The following is a 13,490-nucleotide window of genomic DNA, read 5'->3' as shown; positions in this document are numbered from 1 at the left end:
CCCACCCTCCCTATGAGCACTGAATCCTGATCCTTTTGGGCGTAGACTGTTGCCATCAAGCCCTGCACATCCCTCCTGTGGCCCCCCCTGCTGGCCTCTGAAAGCCCACTACTCAGTGGGATATTACCTAATGAGCGTAGAATCCTGTCTTCTTATAGTAGCTTCCTTCACAAACCCCTTCCTGATCACAATGGTCGGAGGTCATTCTCAATTCTAGAGTCGTTCTAAGATCTCGCTGATCAGTGCTGTATTCACTGGCTAGGTTCTCCAAGAGCTTGAGCAGTTTTCCTTTGAAAGAATTGGGAAAATATCTCTTTTTATATTCTCTCTAGGTTTATTTTATACTCCTATTTTAGGGGATACCGTTTGCCACCCCCTCCCCCACCCCTGCCCCGCATTATGACCCTGTCAGTACCTACCCAAGGCAGCCAATCCTCACCTCCACTCTAGAGGTCACTGTTGCTGGTTTTATTCGCAGTAAGTTAACCAGTGCTTCTCTCCAGTTCTGGCGGCCTTAATATAACCCCAACTACTGAGGTGAAAACTCAGTCTTCAATTTTCCAGGTGTCTGGAGATACTTCCATTCACAGGCTCTCATTTCTTCTTGTGTTCTGTATGAACTTGTGTAGATTTATTCATACCACAAATGTAGTAGTTTTATTTCAGCCAACATGTAAGGATTAAATATAATAGTTTTTCTTGATATTTAACCCATTGCTCTGACAAATCTCTCGGCCTCGAGATCTGTGAACTAATTACCCCATAGTTACTTAGATTTCATTTTATTTCCACTATGGGATTATTATCTATCCTTTTTAAAGAAATGTTTTGAGTTGTTGCCCTTAAGATTTACAACACACAACTTTATTGTCTAACTTCAAATAATATTATGCCATTTCATGTGTAGTAAATAAATTATATTATACTTTTGTCCCTGTTAACAGAATTTGTACATTTTTGTTGTACAATATTTGAAAAATATGGAGGTTAAAGAGGAATAATAAAGAGAAACAAGCATATAAATTCATTAAGTTTTATCTTCTTTGCCTCAAATACATAGTATATTATGTTTTACCTATACTAGTGTGAGTTATATTTTCACTTTTTTTCATGATTTAGATTAAGAGTTGGTGAATTTTTTCTGCGTAGGTCAAGATAATATATATATATATTATACGCTTTATGGGCCATGCAGTCCCAAATACTCAAACTGTGGTTATAGCAAGATAGCAGCTGGAGACCTAGAAAAACACGCTCCAATCGAGCATTTCTATTTAACTCTTCATATCAGCTGGATAGACAATGCTGTCGCATTTATTTTGATAAAAATACTGTTTTGTAATTAAACAAGAATAAATGTCATAGACCTGTGAGCTGAGCTGTTAAAGTGGGTATCAATTTTTAACCTGCTTGACAGAGGTCTCTTTGACATTGTTGTTGAAAACCGACCTCTGTCCTTTGGAGAGAAACTATAACACCAAGACAGAGTTTGGGATAAAGAGCTTTATTGGGATAAATAGCTTTATTGTTTTGCTGGGTAAAGGAGGCGGCAATAGGCTATGACCCTCAAAAAACTGCATGCTCTTCCAGAGGAAAGGACTGAGAGGTTTTATAGGGAAATACAGGATCTAGCCAGTTTCAACAGGAATCATGTACATGTACAATGCCTCCTCAGGATTTTTCAGGTTCCTACTGGGTTCCTGAAAAAAATAGGCTAAGAAGGGAGGAAGGGAGGTTTGCGGAAGAGAGGAGAAAGTTTACTTTAAAATTGAACTTTGCTGAAGCATTAGTGAGCCATTTTGATTTTTGTTCAACTTTATGTTTTTAAGCGGTTTTAATATGGTCACAGAAAATGTTCTTCCTCACGAACCCTGGCACTGCAGGACGGGAGCAGAGCTGATGAGGTTGGTGGCCATCTTTCTCCTTAAGTTTGGGCTTATTGGAATCATAAGTTAATAAACAAGATTTGGAAGCAAGAGAAATAGCCCACAAGGTAAATCAGAATCCTAATAAAGTTATAACCTTCAGAGGCTTCTCTTTAAATCATATCGCTCATAATATTACTTAGCACCTCTACAGAAGTCCAAAGTAAATGTGCCCTTTTCTCATATCAATGATCTCAAATGTGGAAAATTGGCATTTGCTACCCAATAAGTTCTCCTAAAGGTAGATATCAAACATCACACTACTAACTTGGATAAAACTCATTTAGGTACATCTAGAATTTCACTTCAATAACCAAAGTCTTAAAATGATTTAATAGTATCTTAAAGCTCTTACTATAGTGCAAATATTCTATAGATCTTAAATTCTATTATATATTGCATTTTACAAAAGTATTAGGAGATGAATGGGAATTTAAAGACAGATATACTCACCAAGTCCATCAATCCCTGATAGATAAAAGCACTTAGTAGCATTTGCTGAATAAATACATTTTGCACAACATCAATTAATTTATACGCTCCTAATGTAGTATACTTCCCTCTCACTGCTGCATGATCTAATACATTGCCTCAATATTGGGTCACTTGTGATGGAATCATTTTTTGCATATGTGTGTATTTGACCTTTTTTGAAACCCTTTAGGAGGTACAGGTTGAAAAGAAATGAGGGGGAATGAATTATGCAGTTAACAACTTTATACAGCACATAGACATTTTGTTTTACAATCACATCATTCTTTTCTTTTATCAGTCTGCAGTTTGGCCCATGTCTTCTCTTCTGTTAGAATGAAATTCCAATTTTAGTATATGTGCTGCCGAAGCGAGCACATAGAATGAAATTCCTTCATTGGTGAACTTCTACTCAGCCTTTTTCCTACAGGTTAAATGCCATTTTCTTGAGGGAAGCCCTCACTGACATCCCTAGAAGAAACCAAGTCCTTGTATACATTTCTGCAATAGTATTTTACTCCTTTACTAGCAGTTTTATCTCACTGTTTTCTGTATATTTGAGCACATCTCCTTCATCTCCTTTATTCTACTAAGAACTTGGAGGGAGGCATGCAGGTTTCACATTCATGTTTGTGTCTATAACCTCAGCACTGTTTTGGCATATACTTATTTTCAATACATGTCTGTCAAATTAATAAAGAGTTAACATACCAACTGGCTATTCTGTAACCTCAGGTACCCAACTTTCTAGAATCTCAATTTTCTTTTCTAAAGCATTTAGATGATTAGACCTATTGATTCTTGTTTTTTTTTTTTTTTTTTTCCAGGAAAGAACAGCTCCAGCCCTCTCCCTACCCCTCCAAACTCTACAGGAATTTTCCCTTCCTGATAATCCTTTTGTTTGTTTGTTTGTTTTTAATCTCAAACCATAATATAGTTTTCATGGTTTTCTACAACAATGGTATAGAAAGATATGAAGAAAAATGAATATCCCCACAGCTAGATCATTTTATGAGCAATTTACAATTTAAAATTTAAGAAATCAAGATTTCAAATTTGTCAGGAGCTTGTTAAAATTCACAACAGAAAAAAATAAGTACTTGTCACCCAAAATAATTTAATTAAATAATTAAATAATGATTTAGGTATCACTTAAAATTTATAATTAAAAACTAAAAGTGGGGTGGCTGGGTGGCTCAGATAGTTGTGTCCAACTCTTGATGTCAGCTGAGGTCATGATCTCAGGGTTGTGAGATCCAGCCCCTTGTTGGGCATGGAATCTGCTTAAGATTTCTTGTCTATTTCTGCCCCTCTCCCAACCTCTCTCTCCTTCTCTCTCTAAAAAAAAAAAAAAGGAAAACTAAAAAGCAATAGAACGTTGACAAAAATGTTAAATCTGCAAATTAAAAAAATATTTGTTCAATCAATTGCAGATGAGTGTGCTAAATAACAAAAATTCAAAGCAATAAATTTTAAAGATGTAATTGGCTTTAACTAATCAACTCATGAATCAGGCAACATCCCATCTAGCAAGTAGAGGGGAGCTTCAAAGGGCTACAGAAAAGGAAAGTTTTTTTTTTTTTTTTCAAAGGTGGAAAGGGAGTGGAAAAAAAGGAAATTACTAGCAAAGAATCCATTATTTTAGGTGAGGTCTCCCTCCCAAGGAAAATAAAAGGGGCTCATCTGTAATTTATATGCTGATCAGAAAATTTCCATGTTGATTGGTTAAAGGTTACATTTTTGGGGTCCTGAAGCTACAGTCAGGTTAGGTATCAAGTCTTGGTTTATTGACTTGGGCCCTTAATCTAAGTGAAGCCATTTAGGGCCTGTGGTTTTCTTTTCAACAAGTAGCTTGAGAGCTTTCAACCGTCTTCCAAAGATACAAACATTACAAGTTGTGAAATGTTAGGGGTACCTGGCTGGCTCAGCCAGAAGTTCATGTGACTCTTGATCTTGAGGTTCTAAGTTCAAGCCCTATGTTGGGTGTAGAGATTACTTAAATAAAAACTTAATTTTTAAAAAGTTTTTATTTATATTCTAGTTAGTTAACATATAGTGTAATATTGGTTTCAGTGTTGTGCCCAAGATTGCGAATCTGAGAAACCACCAAGGAGCTGACATTGATGCAAGTACATGAGGGTTTATTTACAAGCTCGAGCTTGGGTCCAAGTATACTCCGTACAGCAGAGCAGGGACTTGGACTCCGAGACTAAGAAGCACAGCAGTGTTAAGGGGCCAGTGGCCAATGAGATTGTAACATACTCAGAAAGTTGAACAGTCATGTTGGTCCACACGCAGGTGGCCAATTGAATTACAATTCACCTTATAGTGACCATTTGAACTAGCCTATTATTCTGGTTGGAATTGGTGCACAGGTTTGGCGGGCAAAGGAGGGGTTTTCATTTCTTGGCAGTTAAAGGTCAGAGGTCCTGCATTCCTATTTGTGCTAGTTTCTGATAAGGGTGTGCTTAATAGCTAAACTAGGGTGAGGGAGTGCCTTAAACAATAGGCAGGTCGTGTGGGGGGTTTTACATGAGATGGCGATGTAGCACAAAATGGAGTTAGTCCTGCTCTGCTTCTCCAGGGGTAGGGGATTTTTGTTAGATTTCCTGGGTCCCACATCAGGAGTAGAATTTAGTGATTCCTGACTTGGAACACCCAGTGCTCATCACAAGTGCTCTCCTTCATATCCATCTCCCATTTAGCTTATCTCCCATTCATCTCCCCTCCAGCAACCCTTAGTTTTTTCTCTATAGTTAAGGTTTCTTATGGTTTCCTTCCCTCTCTTTTTCTTTCTTTCCCTTCCCTATGTTGAATTGTTTTGTTTCTTAACTTCCATATATGAGTAAAATAATATGTCATTTATCTTTCTCTGACTTATTTTGCTTAGCATATTACAGTCTATCTCCACCCACGTTGTTGCAAACTGCAAGATTTCATTCTTCTTGATGGCTATTATTCCATTGTATATATAAATAGCCCCTCTTCTGTTCCTTTCTAGTCTTTGTTGCTTTTGGTCTTTATTTCCCACTCAAAGAGTCCCCTTTAATATTTCTTGTAGGGCTGGATTAGTGGTCATGAACTCCTTTAATTTTTGTTTGTCCGGGATACTCTTTATCTCACCTTCTATTCTGAATGACAGCCTTGTAGGAAAAGGTTTCCCAGCTGCATAGTTTTCCCATTCAGCACAGTGAATATATCATGCCACTGCTTTCTCGCCTGCCAACTTTCTGTGGTTAGATCTACTGCTAACCTTATTTTTCTTCCCTTGTAAGTTAGAGTTTTCTTTTCCCTTGTTGCTTCCAGGATTCTGTCCTTATATCTATATTTATATTTTGCAAATTTTACTATGATATGTCTTGGCATTGGCCTGTTTTTATTGATTTTGATGAGAGTTCTCTGTGCCTCCTGGATTTGGATGCCAGTTTCCTTCCCCAGACTAGGAATTTCTTCAAATAAACCTTTTGCTCCCTTTCTCTCTTTTATTCTTCTGGGACTCCTATGTTATGAATATTATAATGCTTTATGGAGTTGCTGAGTTCCCTAAGTCTACATTCGTGATCCAACATTTTTCTTTCCCTCTTCTTTTCACTTCATTATTTTCCATAATTTTATCTTCCATATCACTTATTCATTCCTCTGCTTCTTCCAGCCTTGTGGTCATAACATCCAGCTGGTTTTGCATCTCGGTTATAGCATTTTTTTTTTTTATATTGGCCTGACTAGCTTTTAGGTCTTTTATCTCTGTGGTAAGTGACTCCCTGGTGTCTTCTATGCTTTTCTCAAGCCCTGCTAATATCCTTGTGATTGTTGTCTTAATTCTAGTTCAGGCATCTTACTTGTATCTGTTTTGATTAAATCCCTGGCTGTAACTTTTTCTTGTTCTTTCTTTTGGGGTGAATTTCTCCATCTTGGTATTTTGTCTAAGTGTCTATGTTCTATGTGTTAGTAAAGGCTGTTATGTTTCCTGCCCCTGTAAGTAGTGTTTATGTTAAGAAGAGGTCCTATACTGGCCAGAGCCTGGTGCTTTGGGAAGCGTTTCTGGTGTGTGCTGTGTGCACTTTGGTATAGTGTTTTGGCTGTTCTTTCCCTCAGGTCAGTCCTCTATAGAGTTTCTCCTTGTCTGCAGTTTGAATCTTGCCCAGTGAGTGGAGAGTTTTAACTAGGTGTGTGTTTGGTCTGCTTGTTAAAAGAGGCTAGATCCTATTACCTTTAGTGCTTAAGTTTTGCAGCACTCTGGTCAGTAGACTTGTTGCCTGTGTGGATTTTGTGCTGATCTCTGGGGGAGGCCTGCCACTGTTCTAACTTCCACGCACACTTGTCCCAGTTAAGAAGCACCTGCAGAGTGCAGGGGGGTTGGGCTTGGTGTAAGCTGTTCAAGCCTCCACTGTGGGTGCTGTGCTACTCACTGAATGTGCAGTCACAAGAATGTGCAGGGGCTTGGAGTTTATGGTAAAGCATACCAAAAGGCCAGTTTCCAGGTTAGCTGCCCTCAGCTGACATCTCTGTTTGTATGCTAATGAACAGGGCAGCTCAATGGTGTGTACTGCTCTTTTGTCCCATGAGAGGCAGTACCACCTCTTTCAAATGCACTCCAAGAAGAGGAACTGTTTCTCTTCACTCAGAGGGTCCTCAGACCATGCTGTCTACTCCTGGACTTCTGACCTCCAATGGCACAGACTTCTAAAACATTAGTCTTTGAGCTCTACTGCTTGTAAAAACTTAATCAGTCCCTCTCATTTTCCCCTTGAAGAATTTTGGAGGAATGTTTCTCTTGTGTGATCCTCTGGGCTCTGTTCACTCTCTCTTTCTTTCTCTCCTATCTCCCTGATCAGGGCTTCCTTCCCTCCACAGCATCTGTGATTCTTTTCACCCTCAGATCATATCTCTGCACCTCCTACCTTCCCGGATGTGGCCTCTTTTTTCCCTCTAGTTATGCTGTGCATTTTCTCAGTCCTCTGATTTCCTGGGTATTCAAAATGATTCGATATTTATCTAGCTGTGTTGAAGGGACAAGGAAACCTCCTACTACTCTGCCATGTTCTAAATAAAAAAATATTTATCTAAATACCTAAATTATTTAAATTTAGAAATTTAAATATAAAAATAAATATATATAAAATATAAGTGTATTTTATAAAAATATAAAATTAAATATAAAATTAAAAAATATAAAAATATTTATCTAAATTATTTAAGTATTTTTAAAAATAAAAAGTGAAATGCCTGTGTTTTAGGGATGATGATAGGAAAAAAATTTATTTTAACATTATTTTTATTAAACTCACAATAAATTTTAGGCCTAAATAATCATCACTTCTGTTAATTTTTTTAAAGATTTTATTTATTTATTCATGAGAAACACAGAGAGAGGCAGAGAAATAGGCAGTAGGAAAAGCAAGCTCTCTGTGGGAAGCCTGATGTGGGACTCAATCCCAGGACCCCGGGATCACGACCTGAGCCAAAGGCAGACGCTCAACCACTGAGCCACCCAGGTGCCCCACTTCTGTTAATTTTTTCAAGTACATTTTTAGGCAACCGCTTAATGGTCGATCGTTACTTTGTTTTAATTTTTTTTATTTGTTGGGACACCATTTTCACATTTCATAATGCAAATTAATGTTTACATCTGCCATTTAGGTTGACTGAATTCCTGCTTTCTAGATGGCTTTTCTCTAACCAGCCACCTATTTTTCTTTTAGCCATTGTATTGAGTTTTTAACACTCCACCACTTAATTATTGTGGTGGTATTGTGTAAATGGTACTGAAATGTCAAATGGAAAGTAAATAATAAAAAGATAAAAAGCAAATGCAGAGGGTTTTTTTTTATAAAAAATATCTTCAGTTAAATAAAAAACAGATTGTTTTCGGAATATGAACTCTTTCTTTTTGTAAGGGGAAAATGAAATAGAACAAAACAAAACAGAAACAGCAGACAAAAATTTTAAATAAATATCAGAAATTTTATGAGTGCATGGTGATGGGGTGAGAAGTATCTCTTAGTCTCCACAGTGGTCAATTCAGAACCAACCCAGAATCTGTTTGCATTTAAACACACATTTTTCTGTCTTTTGGCAGTCTAATAAAGGAAACCTTTTCTACAAAAATAAAAGATCTTAGGAGTACAATTGCACATTAAGCAGTGCAGTGCTAATCAAACTGAACTGAGGATCCATGCAAGTCTGCAGGAGCTTTGCTGCCCAAGATGAGAACAGAGGTGAAAGGAAGCCTTGGGAAAGCCATAGCAATTGGAATCTAAAACCAAAACATTGTTTTGTGCTTTTATTTTGTGCATTCTGTATGATTTCCTCATTTAGGTTTTCTAAAACTTCATTGTGTTTCACAAAAGGATTTTAGCCAGTGACAGATTGGAGGAAAAATAAAGCAACAAACAGAACTAAACAAAACCCCCCCCCCCCCGCCCCCGACTGTGTCCACTTTGCTATTATCATGCAGTGTCCGCACTTGGCCACAAGATGTCGCCTCGCTGCCAGAGTCGCTCTGGAAAAGTCGGCCGCGGCGGTGGGCGATCCCGAGCGGGCTTCGCTGCGCAGACGCTCTAGTTCGGAGTCTGGGACGGGACGTCAATTCTTAACATTTCTTAACGCTCATCAGGCAAACGGGCACGATTCCACCGATGGAGGAGCGAACCTCCCTGAGAGCCCCCGTCCGAGGTTGCAGCCGCGGCTCCCGGCCGGGGAAGGCCGGACCCACCGCGAGGGCCTCGGCCTTCCCGCCCGGAGCTCGGGCGTGTCTCGGGGCGGCAGGTGTCACCTGCCCGAGGCCCTCCGTGTTCGCGCAGACGGCGGGGCCCGAGGAGGTCGCGGCGGGAGGCCCGGCTGGGGGCGGGGGGGGGGGGGGGGGTCCGCGCCGGGCTCCCTCCCTGCTCCCTGCTCCCTGCTCCCTGCTCCTGCTCCCTGCACCGAGCCGCTGCGCCCTCCGCAGGGCCGTCTCTCGCCCCCTCCGTGTCTCTCAGGAATGAATAAATAAAATCTTAAAAAAGAAAAGAAAAGATTGGGGCAGTCTGCGGGGCGCTTCAGCAGAGAGCCCGGTCTCCGGAGAGCATCTGGGTTTTGTGAGGCCTGAGGCTTACACAAGTTTGAAAAAATACATAATTGAAACGTAAAATCAGGTTCATGGTTGCATATTCATTTAGAACTAGAAAATGAAAGTGAATCTAGACACCTGAAAAGCCTGAATGATGTCACAATTGCCAGAAAACCAGATTAATGTCACATTTTTTATTAATGGCTTAACTCATCTCTTTCATAGTTATTCTTTTCTCTCATTTTTGCCTGCATGTTCCATAATTGCCTCTTCCTCTAGCAATTATTCTGTACCATGATTTTCTATACCAAAATTAGGAAGATAATTCAGCCTTACCTGTGGCATGGTTGATCAAGATTTGTTTTTTATTATTAATAATTATGAAGTTTCTTCCTACTTCACAATGTCATGCAGAGTTTTAAGATTGTCATCAAATTGGGGAAAGGCGCTGTCGATGCTCCTTCACGTGTGAGCTCCAAGATTTCAGGGCATTTCAAGTTTTTCCGTGAAGAGAAGCGCTATTAGGATTGCTGATACTCAAGCCACTTGGTTGCAGATTTCCTTGTTGCAGTATTTCAAGTTTTATATTATTGTATTATTGCTACTGTATCAGGTCACTACAGAACAGCACAAATTCATTCTCTTACAGTTGTGGTTGTCAGAAGTCCAGAATGGATCTCAGTGGGCTAAATCAGGCATCAGTAGGGCATGTTATTTCCAGAGGTCCAGGAGACAATTTGTTGCCTTGATTTTTTCAGCTTCTAGAGGCCAGCTGCCTTACTTGGATTGTAGCTCCTTCTTCTTCAAAGCCCGCAGCATGGCATCTTTCAATCTCCGCTGCCCCTTCTCAAGTTTAAGGACCCTGTGATCACAGCTGGCCCAGGGAGGTGATCCAAGATGTCCCTCCCCCCATCTCAAGGCCAGCTGAGCAGCAACCTTAATTCTATCTGTAGCTTTGATTCCCCTTGACTTCCATGTGACCTAATACATACCCAGGTTCTGGGGACGAGGGCATGGCCATCTGTCTCTGAGTGACCCATTATTCTACCTATCACCGTTATTTTCGTGAATGTTGATGTTTTATGTCAAATCAGCAAAGCTCATAATTTTTTTTCATGTTCTTATGATTCACTCCTGTATACAGACAATGAAGGAACTGATGCATTATTTCTGTTTGAAATTAATTCTCTTTCTTAATGAGAGACTGCTGCTGGTTGCACCTGAAAATTTTAAAGATTTTCTTTTAATAGCAATATAATTTCTATGGATTTTATTGCTGTTCTTCATTAATATCATATCATATGCTATTAATTTTTACTTGGCTTTTTTCTATGTAGAGATGACAAAATAAGGTACTCTCTGTGATGTCCAAATCAGGAGTCTGTATGTTTTCACTTGCTCTAAAGGAGTGCTCCAAAGCTTCTTTCCAAATTGCACATTGAAATGTTATCAATTTTTTGAATAAAATTTGCATCTTGTTTGCATTCATTTTTTTCTAGTTTTAGAAAACATATCTTAAGTTGGTAAAACACTGTTATTGCCTTGTTGCAAAATTCAAAGAGCTGTAAAATGAGCATGTCATCTTGTTACACTTAAACTCTTTAAAGAAAAATCCAATTTGTATGACACGTGAATATGAAAGCCCCTAACTGTGAGACAGTCTCCAGGAGACAATATACATCAGCTGCAAAATACTGAAGTTGTTGTGTCTTCAGGTGCTGTGATGATTATTTTTCTCCAACAAGGTTAAGAGAATAAGTTGTGTAGGTGTATCTCCTTCCACATCCCCGCGGCAGGCTACTTGGTGAGTTGCCACGGTGCATGATGCAAGAATTCCTGGAAGCTGTTCCCATACTGGAGACCCCCCTTCAATGCTTGGCCAGACCATTTACAGCTTTTCTGTAGCCAGCACTTCCTGCTCGCACCCTGAAAACTAGACAGAAGTAAAAGCTTGGAGTCTTTTCTGACCTCTTCTTACATATGTTCTGTTCTGAGCATGCTCTCTCTGGCTTTCCCCTTTCACGTGGTAGTTTTTCAAAATCCCTATTCCTCCCCCAAAATATTGCTCTCTGACTATCCTCGGAGGCTTTGGGAATCTCTGTTGTTTGCCCCAAGTGTTATTTTTATTTTTATTTATTTATTTATTTATTTTTGCCACAGGCAGCAGTGGCTTGTTCATTTGGCTTTTATTATTTTTTATTTTTTTTTATTATTTTAAGCTTTTATCTATTCATGAGAGACACACACACACAGAGGCAGAGGCAGAGGGAGAAGCAGGTTCCCTGTGAGGAGCCAGATGTGGTTCTCGATCCGGGGACCCGGGATCACGCCCTGAGCCAAAAGCAGATGCTCAAACACTGAGCCACCCAGGTGCCCCTTGGCTTTTATTATTTTTAAGAACAAAGTAGCCATTGGGCCGCAATAGTGATAGTGTTAAGTCAGCAAACACGGGGAAGCCCTTTGCAGGGTTCCTTTGTGGAAATCTCGGTCAGGTCAAGGTAGACAAACACAGGTTCCTTGAGGACAAGGTCCACTTGGCTCCTTTCAGAACTAGGAACACATACCAGGAACCTAGGCCCTTGTCTGCAATGTTTCCATCAAGCCAAGGGGGTAGGGTCAGACTACAAAGATCTTCTACCCTGTGACAACCCCAGAGCTGGTTAAGTGTTCACTTGATTGATGTAAACCTTTAGCTATTTTCCAGAGTTCTGATAAGGTTGATTCTTACAGTTTTTGTCACGTTTTTCAGGGTCTTTGGGGAGGGATAGCCTTCAGATGTTCCTACTCTGCCATTTTTGCTGACAGCACTCTAAATATATATATATTTACACACATATATATAGACATATATAAGCACATTATACCTATAAATATATAAATTAATATATATTTTATATGTCTATAAATATATATACATTGAGATATAACTGACATATAACTATATAACATTGTGCAAGTTTCAGATGTGCAACGTGCTGATCTGATACCTTTATGTGTTGCAACATGATTATCACCTTAGCGTGAGCTAACACCTCCATCATGTCACATAAGTACCCTGTGTGTGTGTATGTGGTGGGAACGAATAAGATCTAGTCTCTTAGCAGTTTTGAAGTTCACAATATTGTTGTTCATAATCATTCTGTGTGTTAGATCTCCGGGACTTCCTTATTTACCAGGTACAAGTTTCTATCCTTAAACAACCCCAATTCCCCCACACCCTCTGGTCATCACCATTTTTCTCTGTTTTTGTGAGTTCAGCCTTTTTAGATTCCAAATATAACTGATACCAACCAGTATTTATCTACCTCTGTGTGATTAATCTCACTTAGTATAGCGTCCTCAAGGTCTATCCAAGTTGTTTCAAATGGCAAGATTTTCCTCTTTTTCAGAGCCAAATTCTATCTATCTATCTATCTATCTATCTATCTATCTATCTATCTATCTATATCTATCATCTATCATCTGATTGTATCCTTTATTTCTAGGCAAGTCAACATTTACTATGGATCTGAATAGTCGTTCCTTCATAGTGTGTTGGGTTTATTTGGAGACTTCAAGGTTTTCTGTCAGTCCATGACCTCTCTGAGGGCAGGCATCTTACCTTTTGCTCCCTCCTGTCCCTGCCAAAACACCTCCACCAGGGTCTCAAAGTTAGTTACTGCTCAATAAATTTTCTAAATCCATGAATATGCCTCCACGTCCATTTATAAAGGATGAGTTTAAATTTCATAATCTTGGAGGTCTTTTCAGATTCTGATCTCCTAACACAAAGCATTTTAAGCCAGTTATTTTGATACATGTGTTACATATTCAATAAACCTACTAGAAAGTTCTTTTTCTTTTATTTAAGAAATGATATTAAGCATGATGGTCAGGCAGGAGAGGTCAAGAGCACGGGCTCTGGAGTCAGGCCCAACACTGAATCCTGACTCCATCCTTATTGCCAGGTGGCCCTGGCAAAGATTGAGATAATACTTAACAGTGCTGCTATGTAGAGTGAGTAGCAACAGCAATAATAGTAAAATAATAGGTTTTGAGCCCTTACT

General features: G+C 39.3%; 1 long non-coding RNA gene across 1 annotated transcript; it reads left to right on the top strand.

Moving 5' to 3' along the window:
• The first annotated feature begins 239 nt into the window (after positions 1–239).
• LOC111093188 lies at positions 240–3,574 on the top strand. The gene is made up of 3 exons (XR_005380953.1): positions 240–477; positions 1,830–1,904; positions 3,224–3,574. It is a non-coding gene; the product is annotated as an uncharacterized LOC111093188 (long non-coding RNA).
• The last annotated feature ends 9,916 nt before the right edge of the window (positions 3,575–13,490 follow it).

The sequence above is a fragment of the Canis lupus genome, chromosome 29 (genome assembly GCF_011100685.1).
Source record: "Canis lupus familiaris isolate Mischka breed German Shepherd chromosome 29, alternate assembly UU_Cfam_GSD_1.0, whole genome shotgun sequence".
NCBI lineage: Eukaryota > Metazoa > Chordata > Mammalia > Carnivora > Canidae > Canis > Canis lupus.
Note: the sequence above shows the minus strand (reverse complement) of the source record. Positions and strands in the feature narration are given on the sequence as shown.